A 17,413-nucleotide genomic window follows, 5' to 3' on the forward strand; every position below is an offset into this window, starting at 1 on the left:
ATACTCATAGACTCCTTCTGATGCTTCATAAGCCATATAGATTTCCATATCTGACCTTTTGAACTTATTTGTGGTCAAAGTGTCCTCAAAATTTTTCAAACTATAGAAAGTTATAGACTCCTTTTGATGATAAATCAGCTATACAGAGGTCCCCTTTTGACCTCCTGAACATATTTCTGGCCAAAGAGTCCTCGATCTTGGGCTGTCTATACATACTCATAGACTCCTTCTGGTGCTTCATAAGCCATATAGATGTCCATATCTGACCTTTTGAACTTATTTGTGGTCAAAGTGTCCTAAAAAAAATTCAAACTATATAAAGTTATAGACTCCTTTTGATGATAAGTCAGCTATACAGAGGTCCCTTTTTGACCTCCTGAACATATTTCTGGCCAAGGAGTCCTCGATCTTGGGCTTTCTATACATACTCATAGACTCCTTCTGATGCTTCATAAGCCATATAGATGTCCATATCTGACCTTTTGAACTTATTTGTGGTCAAAGTGTCCTAACATTTTTTCAAACTATATAAAGTTATAGACTCCTTTTGATGATAAACCAGCTATACAGAGGGCCCCTTTTGACCTCCTGAACATGTTTCTGGCCAAAGAGTCCTCAATCTTGGGCTTTCTATGCATACTCATAGACTCCTTCTGATGCTTCATAAGCCATATAGATGGCCATATGTGACCTTTTGAACTTATTTGTGGTCAAAGTGTCCTCAAAAGTTTTCAAACTATAGAAAGTTATAGACTCCTTTTGATGATAAATCAGCTATACAGAGGTCCCCTTTTGACCTCCTGAACATATTTCTGGCCAAAGAGTCCTCGATCTTGGGCTGTCTATACATACTCATAGACTCCTTCTGGTGCTTCATAAGCCATATAGATGTCCATATCTGACCTTTTGAACTTATTTGTGGTCAAAGTGTCCTAACATTTTTTCAAACTATATAAAGTTATAGACTCCTTTTGATGATAAACCAGCTATACAAAGGGCTCCTTTTGACCTCCTGAACATGTTTCTGGCCAAAGAGTCCTCAATCTTGGGCTTTCTATGCATACTCATAGACTCCTTCTGATGCTTCATAAGCCATATAGATGGCCATATGTGACCTTTTGAACTTATTTGTGGTCAAAGTGTCCTCAAAAGTTTTCAAAGTATAGAAAGTTATAGACTCCTTTTGATGATAAATCAGCTATACAGAGGGCCCCCTTTGACCTCCTGAACATATTTCTGGCCAAAGAGTCCTCGATCTTGGGCTTTCTATACATACTCATAGACTCCTTCTGATGCTTCATAAGCCATATAGATGTCCATATCTGACCTTTTGAACTTATTTGTGGTCAAAGTGTCCTAAAAAAAATTCAAACTATAGAAAGTTATAGACTCCTTTTGATGATAAATCAGCTATACAGAGAGCCCCTTTTGACCTCATGAACATAATTCTGGCCAAAGAGTCCTCGATCTTGGGCTTTCAATACATACTCATAGACTCCTTCTGATGCTTCATAAGCCATATAGATTTCCATATGTGACCTTTTGAACTTATTTGTGGTCAAAGTGTCCTCAAAAGTTTTCAAACTATAGAAAGTTATAGACTCCTTTTGATGATAAATCAGCTATACAGAGGGCCCCCTTTGACCTCCTGAACATATTTCTGGCCAAAGAGTCCTCGATCTTGGGCTTTCTATACATACTCATAGACTCCTTCTGATGCTTCATAAGCCATATAGATGTCCATATCTGACCTTTTGAACTTATTTGTGGTCAAAGTGTCCTAAAAAAAATTCAAACTATAGAAAGTTATAGACTCCTTTTGATGATAAATCAGCTATACAGAGAGCCCCTTTTGACCTCATGAACATAATTCTGGCTAAAGAGTCCTCGATCTTGGGCTTTCAATACATACTCATAGACTCCTTCTGATGCTTCATAAGCCATATAGATTTCCATATCTGACCTTTTGAACTTATTTGTGGTCAAAGTGTCCTCAAAATTTTTCAAACTATAGAAAGTTATAGACTCCTTTTGATGATAAATCAGCTATACAGAGGTCCCCTTTTGACCTCCTGAACATATTTCTGGCCAAAGAGTCCTCGATCTTGGGCTGTCTATACATACTCATAGACTCCTTCTGGTGCTTCATAAGCCATATAGATGTCCATATCTGACCTTTTGAACTTATTTGTGGTCAAAGTGTCCTAAAAAAAATTCAAACTATATAAAGTTATAGACTCCTTTTGATGATAAGTCAGCTATACAGAGGTCCCTTTTTGACCTCCTGAACATATTTCTGGCCAAGGAGTCCTCGATCTTGGGCTTTCTATACATACTCGTAGACTCCTTCTGATGCTTCATAAGCCATATAGATGTCCATATCTGACCTTTTGAACTTATTTGTGGTCAAAGTGTCCTAACATTTTTTCAAACTATATAAAGTTATAGACTCCTTTTGATGATAAACCAGCTATACAGAGGTCCCCTTTTGACCTCCTGAACATATTTCTGGCCAAAGAGTCCTTGATCTAGATGTCCATATCTGACCTTTTGAACTTATTTGTGATCAAAGCGTCCTCAAAATTTTTCAATCAATAGAAAGTTATAGACTCCTTTTGATGATAAATCAGCTATACAGAGGTCCCCTTTTGACCTCCTGAACATATTTCTTGCCAAAGAGTCCTCGATCTTGGGCTTTCTATACATACTCATAGACTCCTTCTGATGCTTCATAAGTCATATAGATGTCCATATCTGACCTTTTGAACTTATTTGTGGTCAAAGTGTCCTAAAAAAAATTCAAACTATATAAAGTTATAGACTCCTTTTGATGATAAATCAGATATACAGAGGTCCCCTTTTGACCTCCTGAACATATTTCTGGCCAAAGAGTCCTTGATCTTGTGCTTTCTATACATACTCATAGACTCCTTCTGATGCTTCATAAGCAATATAGATGTCCAAATCTGACCTTTTGAACTTATTTGTGGTCAAAGTGTCCTAAAAAAATTCAAACTATATAAAGTTATAGACTCCTTTTGATGATAAATCAGATATACAGAGGTCCCCTTTTGACCTCCTGAACATGTTTCTGGCCAAAGAGTCCTCAATATTGGGCTTTCTATACATACTCATAGATTCCTTCTGATGCTTCATAAGCCATATAGATGTCCATATCTGACCTTTTGAACTTATTTGTGGTCAAAGTGTCCTCAAAATTTTTCAAACTATATAAAGTTATAGACTCCTTTTAAAGATAAATCAGCTATACAGAGGGGCCCTTTTTACCTACTGAACATATTTCTGGCCAAAGAGTCCTCGATCTTGCGTTTTCTATACATACTCATAGACTCCTTCTGATGCTTCATAAGCCATATAGATTTCCATATCTGACCTTTTGAACTTATTTGTGGTCAAAGTGTCCTCAAAATTTTTCAAACTATAGAAAGTTATAGACTCCTTTTTATGATAAATCAGCTATACAGAGGTCCCCTTTTGACCTCCTGAACATATTTCTGGCCAAAGAGTCCTTGATCTTGGGCTTTCTATACATACTCATAGACTCCTTCTGATGCTTCATAAGCAATATAGAGGTCCAAATCTGACCTTTTGAACTTATTTGTGGTCAAAGTGTCCTAAAAAAATTCAAACTATATAAAGTTATAGACTCCTTTGGATGATGTCAGCTATAAAGAGGTCCCCTTTTGACCTCCTGAACATGTTTCTGGCCAAAGAGTCCTCAATATTGGGCTTTCTATACATACTCATAGATTCCTTCTGATGCTTCATAAGCCATATAGATGTCCATATCTGACCTTTTGAACTTATTTGTGGTCAAAGTGTCCTCAAAATTTTTCAAACTATAGAAAGTTATAGACTCCTTTTGATGATAAATCAGCTATACAGAGGTCCCCTTTTGACCTCCTGAACATGTTTCTGGCCAAAGAGTCCTCAATCTTGGGCTTTCTATGCATACTCATAGACTCCTTCTGATGCTTCATAAGCCATATAGATGGCCATATGTGACCTTTTGAACTTATTTGTGGTCAAAGTGTCCTCAAAAGTTTTCAAACTATAGAAAGTTATAGACTCCTTTTGATGATAAATCAGCTATACAGAGGGCCCCCTTTGACCTCCTGAACATATTTCTGGCCAAAGAGTCCTCGATCGTGGGCTTTCTATACATACTCATAGACTCCTTCTGATGCTTCATAAGCCATATAGATGTCCATATCTGAGCTTTTGAACTTATTTGTGGTCAAAGTGTCCTAAAAAAAATTCAAACTATAGAAAGTTATAGACTCCTTTTGATGATAAATCAGCTATACAGAGAGCCCCTTTTGACCTCCAGAACATATTTCTGGCCAAAGAGTCCTCGATCTTGGGCTTTCTATACATACTCATAGACTCCTTCTGATGCTTCATAAGCCATATATATTTCCATATCTGACCTTTTGAACTTATTTGTGGTCAAAGTGTCCTCAAAATTTTTCAAACTATAGAAAGTTATAGACTCCTTTTGATGATAAATCAGCTATACAGAGGTCCCCTTTTGACCTCCAGAACATATTTCTGGCCAAAGAGTCCTCGATCTTGGGCTTTCTATACATACTCATAGACTCCTTCTAATGCTTCATAAGCCATATAGATTTCCATATCTGACCTTTGAACTTATTTGTGGTCAAAGTGTCCTCAAAATTTTTCAAACTATAGAAAGTTATAGACTCCTTTTGATGATAAATCAGCTATACAGAGGTCCCCTTTTGACCTCCAGAACATATTTCTGGCCAAAGAGTCCTCGATCTTGGGCTTTCTATACATACTCATAGACTCCTTCTGATGCTTCATAAGCCATATAGATTTCCATATCTGACCTTTTGAACTTATTTGTGGTCAAAGTGTCCTCAAAATTTTTCAAACTATATAAAGTTATAGACTCCTTTTGATGATAAATCAGCTATACAGAGGTCCCCTTTTGACCTCCTGAACATATTTCTGGCCAAAGAGTCCTCGATCTTGGGCTGTCTATACATACTCATAGACTCCTTCTGATGCTTCATAAGCCATATAGATGACCATATCTGACCTTTTGAACTTATTTGTGGTCAAAGTGTCCTAACATTTTTTCAAACTATATAAAGTTATAGACTCCTTTTGATGATAAATCAGCTATACAGAGGGCCCCCTTTGACCTCCTGAACATATTTCTGGCCAAAGAGTCCTCGATCGTGGGCTTTCTATACATACTCATAGACTCCTTCTGATGCTTCATAAGCCATATAGATGTCCATATCTGAGCTTTTGAACTTATTTGTGGTCAAAGTGTCCTAAAAAAAATTCAAACTATAGAAAGTTATAGACTCCTTTTGATGATAAATCAGCTATACAGAGAGCCCCTTTTGACCTCCAGAACATATTTCTGGCCAAAGAGTCCTCGATCTTGGGCTTTCTATACATACTCATAGACTCCTTCTGATGCTTCATAAGCCATATAGATTTCCATATCTGACCTTTTGAACTTATTTGTGGTCAAAGTGTCCTCAAAATTTTTCAAACTATAGAAAGTTATAGACTCCTTTTGATGATAAATCAGCTATACAGAGGTCCCCTTTTGACCTCCTAAACATATTTCTGGCCAAAGAGTCCTCGATCTTGGGCTGTCTATACATACTCATAGACTCCTTCTGATGCTTCATAAGCCATATAGATGACCATATCTGACCTTTTGAACTTATTTGTGGTCAAAGTGTCCTCAAAATTTTTCAAACTATAGAAAGTTATAGACTCCTTTTGATGATAAATCAGCTATACAGAGAGCCCCTTTTGACCTCCAGAACATATTTCTGGCCAAAGAGTCCTCGATCTTGGGCTTTCTATACATACTCATAGACTCCTTCTGATGCTTCATAAGCCATATATATTTCCATATCTGACCTTTTGAACTTATTTGTGGTCAAAGTGTCCTCAAAATTTTTCAAACTATAGAAAGTTATAGACTCCTTTTGATGATAAATCAGCTATACAGAGGTCCCCTTTTGACCTCCAGAACATATTTCTGGCCAAAGAGTCCTCGATCTTGGGCTTTCTATACATACTCATAGACTCCTTCTGATGCTTCATAAGCCATATAGATTTCCATATCTGACCTTTGAACTTATTTGTGGTCAAAGTGTCCTCAAAATTTTTCAAACTATAGAAAGTTATAGACTCCTTTTGATGATAAATCAGCTATACAGAGGTCCCCTTTTGACCTCCAGAACATATTTCTGGCCAAAGAGTCCTCGATCTTGGGCTTTCTATACATACTCATAGACTCCTTCTGATGCTTCATAAGCCATATAGATTTCCATATCTGACCTTTTGAACTTATTTGTGGTCAAAGTGTCCTCAAAATTTTTCAAACTATAGAAAGTTATAGACTCCTTTTGATGATAAATCAGCTATACAGAGGTCCCCTTTTGACCTCCTGAACATATTTCTGGCCAAAGAGTCCTCGATCTTGGGCTGTCTATACATACTCATAGACTCCTTCTGGTGCTTCATAAGCCATATAGATGACCATATCTGACCTTTTGAACTTATTTGTGGTCAAAGTGTCCTAACATTTTTTCAAACTATATAAAGTTATAGACTCCTTTTGATGATAAATCAGCTATACAGAGGGCCCCCTTTGACCTCCTGAACATATTTCTGGCCAAAGAGTCCTCGATCGTGGGCTTTCTATACATACTCATAGACTCCTTCTGATGCTTCATAAGCCATATAGATGTCCATATCTGACCTTTTGAACTTATTTGTGGTCAAAGTGTCCTAACATTTTTTCAAACTATATAAAGTTATAGACTCCTTTTGATGATAAACCAGCTATACAGAGGGCCCCTTTTGACCTCCTGAACATGTTTCTGGCCAAAGAGTCCTCAATCTTGGGCTTTCTATGCATACTCATAGACTCCTTCTGATGCTTCATAAGCCATATAGATGGCCATATGTGACCTTTTGAACTTATTTGTGGTCAAAGTGTCCTCAAAAGTTTTCAAACTATAGAAAGATATAGACTCCTTTTGATGATAAATCAGCTATACAGAGGTCCCCTTTTGACCTCCTGAACATATTTCTGGCCAAAGAGTCCTCGATCTTGGGCTGTCTATACATACTCATAGACTCCTTCTAGTGCTTCATAAGCCATATAGATGTCCATATCTGACCTTTTGAACTTATTTGTGGTCAAAGTGTCCTAACATTTTTTCAAACTATATAAAGTTATAGACTCCTTTTGATGATAAACCAGCTATACAAAGGGCTCCTTTTGACCTCCTGAACATGTTTCTGGCCAAAGAGTCCTCAATCTTGGGCTTTCTATGCATACTCATAGACTCCTTCTGATGCTTCATAAGCCATATAGATGGCCATATGTGACCTTTTGAACTTATTTGTGGTCAAAGTGTCCTCAAAAGTTTTCAAACTATAGAAAGTTATAGACTCCTTTTGATGATAAATCAGCTATACAGAGGGCCCCCTTTGACCTCCTGAACATATTTCTGGCCAAAGAGTCCTCGATCTTGGGCTTTCTATACATACTCATAGACTCCTTCTGATGCTTCATAAGCCATATAGATGTCCATATCTGACCTTTTGAACTTATTTGTGGTCAAAGTGTCCTAAAAAAAATTCAAACTATAGAAAGTTATAGACTCCTTTTGATGATAAATCAGCTATACAGAGAGCCCCTTTTGACCTCATGAACATAATTCTGGCCAAAGAGTCCTCGATCTTGGGCTTTCAATACATACTCATAGACTCCTTCTGATGCTTCATAAGCCATATAGATTTCCATATCTGACCTTTTGAACTTATTTGTGGTCAAAGTGTCCTCAAAATTTTTCAAACTATAGAAAGTTATAGACTCCTTTTGATGATAAATCAGCTATACAGAGGTCCCCTTTTGACCTCCTGAACATATTTCTGGCCAAAGAGTCCTCGATCTTGGGCTGTCTATACATACTCATAGACTCCTTCTGGTGCTTCATAAGCCATATAGATGTCCATATCTGACCTTTTGAACTTATTTGTGGTCAAAGTGTCCTAAAAAAAATTCAAACTATATAAAGTTATAGACTCCTTTTGATGATAAGTCAGCTATACAGAGGTCCCTTTTTGACCTCCTGAACATATTTCTGGCCAAGGAGTCCTCGATCTTGGGCTTTCTATACATACTCGTAGACTCCTTCTGATGCTTCATAAGCCATATAGATGTCCATATCTGACCTTTTGAACTTATTTGTGGTCAAAGTGTCCTAAAAAAAATTCAAACTATATAAAGTTATAGACTCCTTTTGATGATAAATCAGATATACAGAGGTCCCCTTTTGACCTCCTGAACATATTTCTGGCCAAAGAGTCCTTGATCTTGTGCTTTCTATACATACTCATAGACTCCTTCTGATGCTTCATAAGCAATATAGATGTCCAAATCTGACCTTTTGAACTTATTTGTGGTCAAAGTGTCCTAAAAAAATTCAAACTATATAAAGTTATAGACTCCTTTTGATGATAAATCAGATATACAGAGGTCCCCTTTTGACCTCCTGAACATGTTTCTGGCCAAAGAGTCCTCAATATTGGGCTTTTTATACATACTCATAGATTCCTTCTGATGCTTCATAAGCCATATAGATGTCCATATCTGACCTTTTGAACTTATTTGTGGTCAAAGTGTCCTCAAAATTTTTCAAACTATATAAAGTTATAGACTCCTTTTAAAGATAAATCAGCTATACAGAGGGGCCCTTTTTGACCTCCTGAACATATTTCTGGCCAAGGAGTCCTCGATCTTGGGCTTTCTATACATACTCGTAGACTCCTTCTGATGCTTCATAAGCCATATAGATGTCCATATCTGACCTTTTGAACTTATTTGTGGTCAAAGTGTCCTAACATTTTTTCAAACTATATAAAGTTATAGACTCCTTTTGATGATAAACCAGCTATACAGAGGTCCCCTTTTGACCTCCTGAACATATTTCTGGCCAAAGAGTCCTTGATCTAGATGTCCATATCTGACCTTTTGAACTTATTTGTGATCAAAGTGTCCTCAAAATTTTTCAATCAATAGAAAGTTATAGACTCCTTTTGATGATAAATCAGCTATACAGAGGTCCCCTTTTGACCTCCTGAACATATTTCTGGCCAAAGAGTCCTTGATCTTGTGCTTTCTATACATACTCATAGACTCCTTCTGATGCTTCATAAGCAATATAGATGTCCAAATCTGACCTTTTGAACTTATTTGTGGTCAAAGTGTCCTAAAAAAATTCAAACTATATAAAGTTATAGACTCCTTTGGATGATGTCAGCTATAAAGAGGTCCCCTTTTGACCTCCTGAACATGTTTCTGGCCAAAGAGTCCTCAATATTGGGCTTTCTATACATACTCATAGATTCCTTCTGATGCTTCATAAGCCATATAGATGTCCATATCTGACCTTTTGAACTTATTTGTGGTCAAAGTGTCCTCAAAATTTTTCAAACTATAGAAAGTTATAGACTCCTTTTGATGATAAATCAGCTATACAGAGGTCCCCTTTTGACCTCCTGAACATATTTCTGGCCAAAGAATCCTTGATCTAGATGTCCATATCTGACCTTTTGAACTTATTTGTGGTCAAAGTGTCCTCAAAATTTTTCAATCAATAGAAAGTTATAGACTCCTTTTGATGATAAATCAGCTATACAGAGGTCCCCTTTTGACCTCCTGAACATATTTCTTGCCAAAGAGTCCTCGATCTTGGGCTTTCTATACATACTCATAGACTCCTTCTGATGCTTCATAAGCCATATAGATGTCCATATCTGACCTTTTGAACTTATTTGTGGTCAAAGTGTCCTAAAAAAAATTCAAACTATAGAAAGTTATAGACTCCTTTTGATGATAAATCAGCTATACAGAGAGCCCCTTTTGACCTCATGAACATAATTCTGGCCAAAGAGTCCTCGATCTTGGGCTTTCAATACATACTCATAGACTCCTTCTGATGCTTCATAAGCCATATAGATTTCCATATCTGACCTTTTGAACTTATTTGTGGTCAAAGTGTCCTCAAAATTTTTCAAACTATAGAAAGTTATAGACTCCTTTTGATGATAAATCAGCTATACAGAGGTCCCCTTTTGACCTCCTGAACATATTTCTGGCCAAAGAGTCCTCGATCTTGGGCTGTCTATACATACTCATAGACTCCTTCTGGTGCTTCATAAGCCATATAGATGTCCATATCTGACCTTTTGAACTTATTTGTGGTCAAAGTGTCCTAAAAAAAATTCAAACTATATAAAGTTATAGACTCCTTTTGATGATAAGTCAGCTATACAGAGGTCCCTTTTTGACCTCCTGAACATATTTCTGGCCAAGGAGTCCTCGATCTTGGGCTTTCTATACATACTCGTAGACTCCTTCTGATGCTTCATAAGCCATATAGATGTCCATATCTGACCTTTTGAACTTATTTGTGGTCAAAGTGTCCTAACATTTTTTCAAACTATATAAAGTTATAGACTCCTTTTGATGATAAACCAGCTATACAGAGGTCCCCTTTTGACCTCCTGAACATATTTCTGGCCAAAGAGTCCTTGATCTAGATGTCCATATCTGACCTTTTGAACTTATTTGTGATCAAAGTGTCCTCAAAATTTTTCAATCAATAGAAAGTTATAGACTCCTTTTGATGATAAATCAGCTATACAGAGGTCCCCTTTTGACCTCCTGAACATATTTCTGGCCAAAGAGTCCTTGATCTTGTGCTTTCTATACATACTCATAGACTCCTTCTGATGCTTCATAAGCAATATAGATGTCCAAATCTGACCTTTTGAACTTATTTGTGGTCAAAGTGTCCTAAAAAAATTCAAACTATATAAAGTTATAGACTCCTTTTGATGATAAATCAGATATACAGAGGTCCCCTTTTGACCTCCTGAACATGTTTCTGGCCAAAGAGTCCTCAATATTGGGCTTTCTATACATACTCATAGATTCCTTCTGATGCTTCATAAGCCATATAGATGTCCATATCTGACCTTTTGAACTTATTTGTGGTCAAAGTGTCCTCAAAATTTTTCAAACTATATAAAGTTATAGACTCCTTTTAAAGATAAATCAGCTATACAGAGGGGCCCTTTTTACCTACTGAACATATTTCTGGCCAAAGAGTCCTCGATCTTGCGTTTTCTATACATACTCATAGACTCCTTCTGATGCTTCATAAGCCATATAGATTTCCATATCTGACCTTTTGAACTTATTTGTGGTCAAAGTGTCCTCAAAATTTTTCAAACTATAGAAAGTTATAGACTCCTTTTGATGATAAATCAGCTATACAGAGGTCCCCTTTTGACCTCCTGAACATATTTCTGGCCAAAGAGTCCTTGATCTTGGGCTTTCTATACATACTCATAGACTCCTTCTGATGCTTCATAAGCAATATAGAGGTCCAAATCTGACCTTTTGAACTTATTTGTGGTCAAAGTGTCCTAAAAAAATTCAAACTATATAAAGTTATAGACTCCTTTGGATGATGTCAGCTATAAAGAGGTCCCCTTTTGACCTCCTGAACATGTTTCTGGCCAAAGAGTCCTCAATATTGGGCTTTCTATACATACTCATAGATTCCTTCTGATGCTTCATAAGCCATATAGATGTCCATATCTGACCTTTTGAACTTATTTGTGGTCAAAGTGTCCTCAAAATTTTTCAAACTATAGAAAGTTATAGACTCCTTTTGATGATAAATCAGCTATACAGAGGTCCCCTTTTGACCTCCTGAACATATTTCTGGCCAAAGAATCCTTGATCTAGATGACCATATCTGACCTTTTGAACTTATTTGTGGTCAAAGTGTCCTCAAAATTTTTCAATCAATAGAAAGTTATAGACTCCTTTTGATGATAAATCAGCTATACAGAGGTCCCCTTTTGACCTCCTGAACATATTTCTTGCCAAAGAGTCCTCGATCTTGGGCTTTCTATACATACTCATAGACTCCTTCTGATGCTTCATAAGTCATATAGATGTCCATATCTGACCTTTTGAACTTATTTGTGGTCAAAGTGTCCTAAAAGAAATTCAAACTATATAAAGTTATAGACTCCTTTTGATGATAAATCAGATATACAGAGGTCCCCTTTTGACCTCCTGAACATATTTCTGGCCAAAGAGTCCTTGATCTTGGGCTTTCTATACATACTCATAGACTCCTTCTGATGCTTCATAAGCAATATAGATGTCCAAATCTGACCTTTTGAACTTATTTGTGGTCAAAGTGTCCTAAAAAAATTCAAACTATATAAAGTTATAGACTCCTTTTGATGATAAATCAGATATACAGAGGTCCCCTTTTGACCTCCTGAACATGTTTCTGGCCAAAGAGTCCTCAATATTGGGCTTTCTATACATACTCATAGATTCCTTCTGATGCTTCATAAGCCATATAGATGTCCATATCTGACCTTTTGAACTTATTTGTGGTCAAAGTGTCCTCAAAATTTTTCAAACTATAGAAAGTTATAGACTCCTTTTGATGATAAATCAGCTATAAAAAGGTCCCCTTTTGACCTCCTTAACGTTTCTGGCCAAAGAGTCCTCAATCTTGGGCTTTCTATACATACTCATAGACTCCTTCTGATGCTTCATTAGCCATATAGATTTCCATATCTGACCTTTTGAACTTATTTGTGGTCAAAGTGTCCTCAAAATTTTTCAAACTATATAAAGTTATAGGGCCCTATCTTGCACCCAGCGCAATTGACTTTGTACACTGACGCATGTATCATTCCTATTTTGCACCCGCGCAAAGCGCGCTTTTCCCTCCACAGAAGCACGTCGCTAAACTAGGGAATGAACTTGCGCTCCCTGGGCGGTTCAGCGCAAAAAAGGAGGCGTGTTCCGGCGCAAACGTTCCTTCATGATATTTTGCAGGTTTAGAAAACAATTGCGCCACTAACCAGGAAAAAATAGTTTAAAGTCAGTGGCGCGTTGCGCATGTTATTCATATGCTATTTTAAGGGCGCATGCTTGGCCATAATCAATGTAGCGTGTGCACAACGCGCATACACTTTGATTCTCTCATCTACACAGAAGCAGCAGTTTTCATTTTTGCAAATCATACATTATTATGATAGATAGATAGATAGATAGATAGATAGATAGATAGATAGATAGATAGATAGATAGATAGATAGATAGATAGATAGATAGATAGATAGACAATTTATTATAAAAGCATACATCTAGCTTACACATTTACCCAAATTATCATACGCCTTTTTAACCGAAGTTAATTTGGGTGGGTTTCTCCATCCCCAACGTCCCTGACGAGAGCGTTGCTCTCCTTGGCTGTGAACCGCTCCTGGCGCGCGTCTGGCAAATCCGCCGTTATAATAGGAATCCGCTTTAGAACAAAGCGCGTCTGCTCTTAAAGGGAATGTGAGATGATGCTCTGATTGGTTTATTTCACGTTACGCCCAAACCACACCTATGAATAATGAAGCTACTTCAGACCAACCCATTTTAGATTTGCGCCTGGCGCAAGAGTCATTTATCCCGCCGGGAAAATAGCAACAGCGCCAAGACCCGCCCACAAAGTTACTTGCGCTTTGCGCTTTGACACTTGCGTTTCAGATCGTTAAAATAGGGCCCATAGTCTCCTTCTGATGATAAATCAGCTATACAGAGGTCCCCTTTTGACCTACTGAACATATTTCTGGCCAAAGAGTGCTAAAAGGTTAACACTATACATTCAGAATGATATCTTCGGATGTTATATCATCCTGACAAAAGTCCATATTTGACCTACCAAATTTTTTTCTGGCCAAGGAGTGAGTACTCGAAACTTGACCTTTCCATATATACTTGTTGACTCTTTCTGATGTTATGTCAGACATACAGAATTCCATATTTGACCCAAGGAACATATTTCTTGCCAAAGAGTCCTCGATCTTGGCCTTTCTATACATACTCATAGACTCCTTCTGATGCTTCATAAGCAATATAGATGTCCAAATCTGACCTTTTGAACTTATTTGTGGTCAAAGTGTCCTAAAAAAATTCAAACTATATAAAGTTATAGACTCCTTTTGATGATAAGTCAGCTATACAGAGGTCCCTTTTTGACCTCCTGAACATATTTCTGGCCAAAGAGTCCTCGATCTTGGGCTTTCTATACATACTCATAGTCCAACTCCTTCTGATGCTTCATAAGCCATATAGATGTCCATATCTGACCTTTTGAACTTATTTCTGGTCAAAGTGTCCTCAAAATTTTTCAAACTATATAAAGTTATAGTCTCCTTCTGATGATAAATCAGCTATACAGAGGTCCCCTTTTGACCTACTGAACATATTTCTGGCCAAAGAGTGCTAAAAGGTTAACACTATACATTCAGAATGATATCTTCGGATGTTATATCATCCTGACAAAAGTCCATATTTGACCTACCAAATTTTTTTCTGGCCAAGGAGTGAGTACTCGAAACTTGACCTTTCCATATATACTTGTTGACTCTTTCTGATGTTACGTCAGACATACAGAATTCCATATTTGACCCAAGGAACATATTTCTTGCCAAAGAGTCCTCGATCTTGGGCTTTCTATACATACTCATAGACTCCTTCTGATGCTTCATAAGCCATATAGATGTCCATATCTGACCTTTTGAACTTATTTCTGGTCAAAGTGTCCTCAAAATTTTTCAAACTATATAAAGTTATAGACTCCTTCTGATAATAAATCAGCTATACAAAGGTCACCTTTTGACCTTCTGAACATATTTCTGGCCAAAGAGTTTTGAACATTATCTTGCTATACTACAGATTGACTTCTTGTGATGTTATATTAACCAGCCAGTAGTCTATTTTTGACCTACTGAACATATTTCTGGCCAGAGACCGTGAACATCAACTCACTATACATATAGACTGACTTCTCGTAATGTAAAATCAGGAAGACAGTAGTCCACATTTGACTGATTGAAAAAAAATTTGACCAAAGAGTTCTCAAAAGGATTTTGTCTATCATAAATGTATAGACTCCTTCTGATGTTAAATCAGCCATACAGAAGTCCATATTTGACCTTCTGAACATATTTCTGGCCAGAGACCTTGAACATTTACCTTACTATTTATATTTCTCCTACCATAAAGACTTCTCGTGATGTTATGTCAGCCAGACTGTAGCCATATTTGACTGATTTAACATGTTTTTGGCCAAAGAATCCTCAAAATGTTTTTTACTCTTAGAAACTCATAGACTCCTTCTGATGTTAAATCAGCCATACAGAAGTCCATATTTGACCCAAGGAATATATTTATGGCCATAGAGTTCTCGATCTTGACCTTTCTATACATACTCATAGACTCCTTCTAATGTTACATAAGCCATATAGATATCCATATCTGACCTTTTGAACTTATTTCTGGTCATCAAAAGTTTTTAAACTATATAAAGTTATAGACTCTTTCTGATGATAATCAGTTCTTTATTATCTTGCTATACTACAGATTGACTTCTTGTGATGTTATATTAACCAGCCAGTAGTATATTTTTGACCTACTGAAAATATTTCTGGCCAGAGTCTGTGAACATTAACTCACTATACAATATAGACTGACTTCTTGCAATGCCAAACCAGGCAGGCAGTAGTCCATATTTGACCGATTGAAAAAAAATTTGACCAAAGAGTTCTCAAAAGGATTTTGTCTATCATAATCTATAGACTCCTTCTGATGTTAAATCAGTCATACAGAAGTCCATATTTGACCTACCGAAAATATTACTGGCCAAAGAGTTCTTAAAGATTAACACTATACATTCAGATTGATATCTTCGAATGTTATATCATCATGACAAAAGTCCATATTTGACATACTGAAATTTTTTCTGGTCAAAGAGTCTAAACTTGACCATTCTATATATACTCATTGACTCTTTCTGATTCTTCATTAGCTATATAGATGTCCATATCTGGCGAATTGAAAATACTTTTGGCAAAAAGGTCCTCACAAGTTAACTTACTAAATACTCATAGACTTCTTCTGATGATACATCACTTTAACAGGTATGTGACCCTCTGAATATATTTTTGGCCAAAGAATCACTGAACATTAACTATCTATACATATTGACTCAAGAGTCAAAATTTGACCTCTTTTGGTCTGATTTATCATCAGATGGAGTCTATAATTTTACATAGTTTAAAAACTTTTGAGGAACCTTTGACCAGAAATAATAATAGGTCATAAATATGGACATAAATATGGCTTATGAAGAATCAGAAGGAGACTATGAGTATGTATAGAAAGTTCAAGATTGGCCACAAATATGTCCCTTGGGTCAATTATGGACTTCTTTATGGCTGATGTAACATCAGATGGAGTAATGTATAGAAAGAAACAGCATAAGGAGTCAATGAGCATGTATAGAATGTTCAAGATCGAGGACTCTTTTACTAGAAATATGTTCAGTAGGTCAGTTATGAACAATTGTCTGGCTGATGAAACATCAGAAGGAGTCAATGAGCTTGTAAAGAAAGTTCAAAATCGAGGACTCTTTTACCAGAAATATTTTCAGTAGGTAAATTATGGAGTACTCTCTGGCTGATGAAGCACTAAAAGGAGTCAATGAGCATGTATAGAAAGTTCAAGTGCATAGACTCGTTGGCCAGAAAAAAAAAAAAAAAATGTCATTATGGACAGTTGTCTGGCCGATGTACTATCTGAAGGAGTCTATAAGTGTGAATAGAAAGTTCAAGATCAAGGACTCTTCAGTCAGAAATATGTTCAACATGTTAAATCTGAACTACTTTATGGCTAAAGAAACAAAATAAGGCGTCACTGAGAATGTATAGAAAGTTCAAAATCGAGGACTCTTTTACCAGAAATATTTTCAGTAGGTCCATTATTGACTACTGTCTGGCTGATGAAACACTAAAAGGAGTCAATTTTCAAGTCAGAAATATGTTCAACATGTCAAATCTGGACTTCTGTATGGCTAAAGAAACAAAATAAGGCATCACTGAGAATGTATAGAAAGTTCAAGATCGAGAACTCTTTTACTTCAATAGTCAATATCTACAATTGTCTGGCCGATGTACTATCTGAAAGAGTCTATAAGTATGAATAGAAAGTTCAAGATCGAGGAATCTTCGGTCAGAAATATGTTCATTATGTCAAATCAGAACTACTGCATGGCTGATGAAACACCAGAAAGAGTCTATGAGTATGTTTAAAAGGTTCAAGATCGAGGACTCTTTTGCCAGAAATATGTTTAGTGGGTCAAATATGGACTGCTGTCTGGATGATGAATCAGAAGTCAATGAAGATTGAGGAAGAAGATTATGAATAGAAAGTTCAAGTTCAAAGACT

Source organism: Abramis brama (assembly GCF_963993115.1).
Source record: "Abramis brama genome assembly, chromosome: 4".
Classification (NCBI taxonomy): Eukaryota; Metazoa; Chordata; class Actinopteri; order Cypriniformes; family Leuciscidae; genus Abramis; species Abramis brama.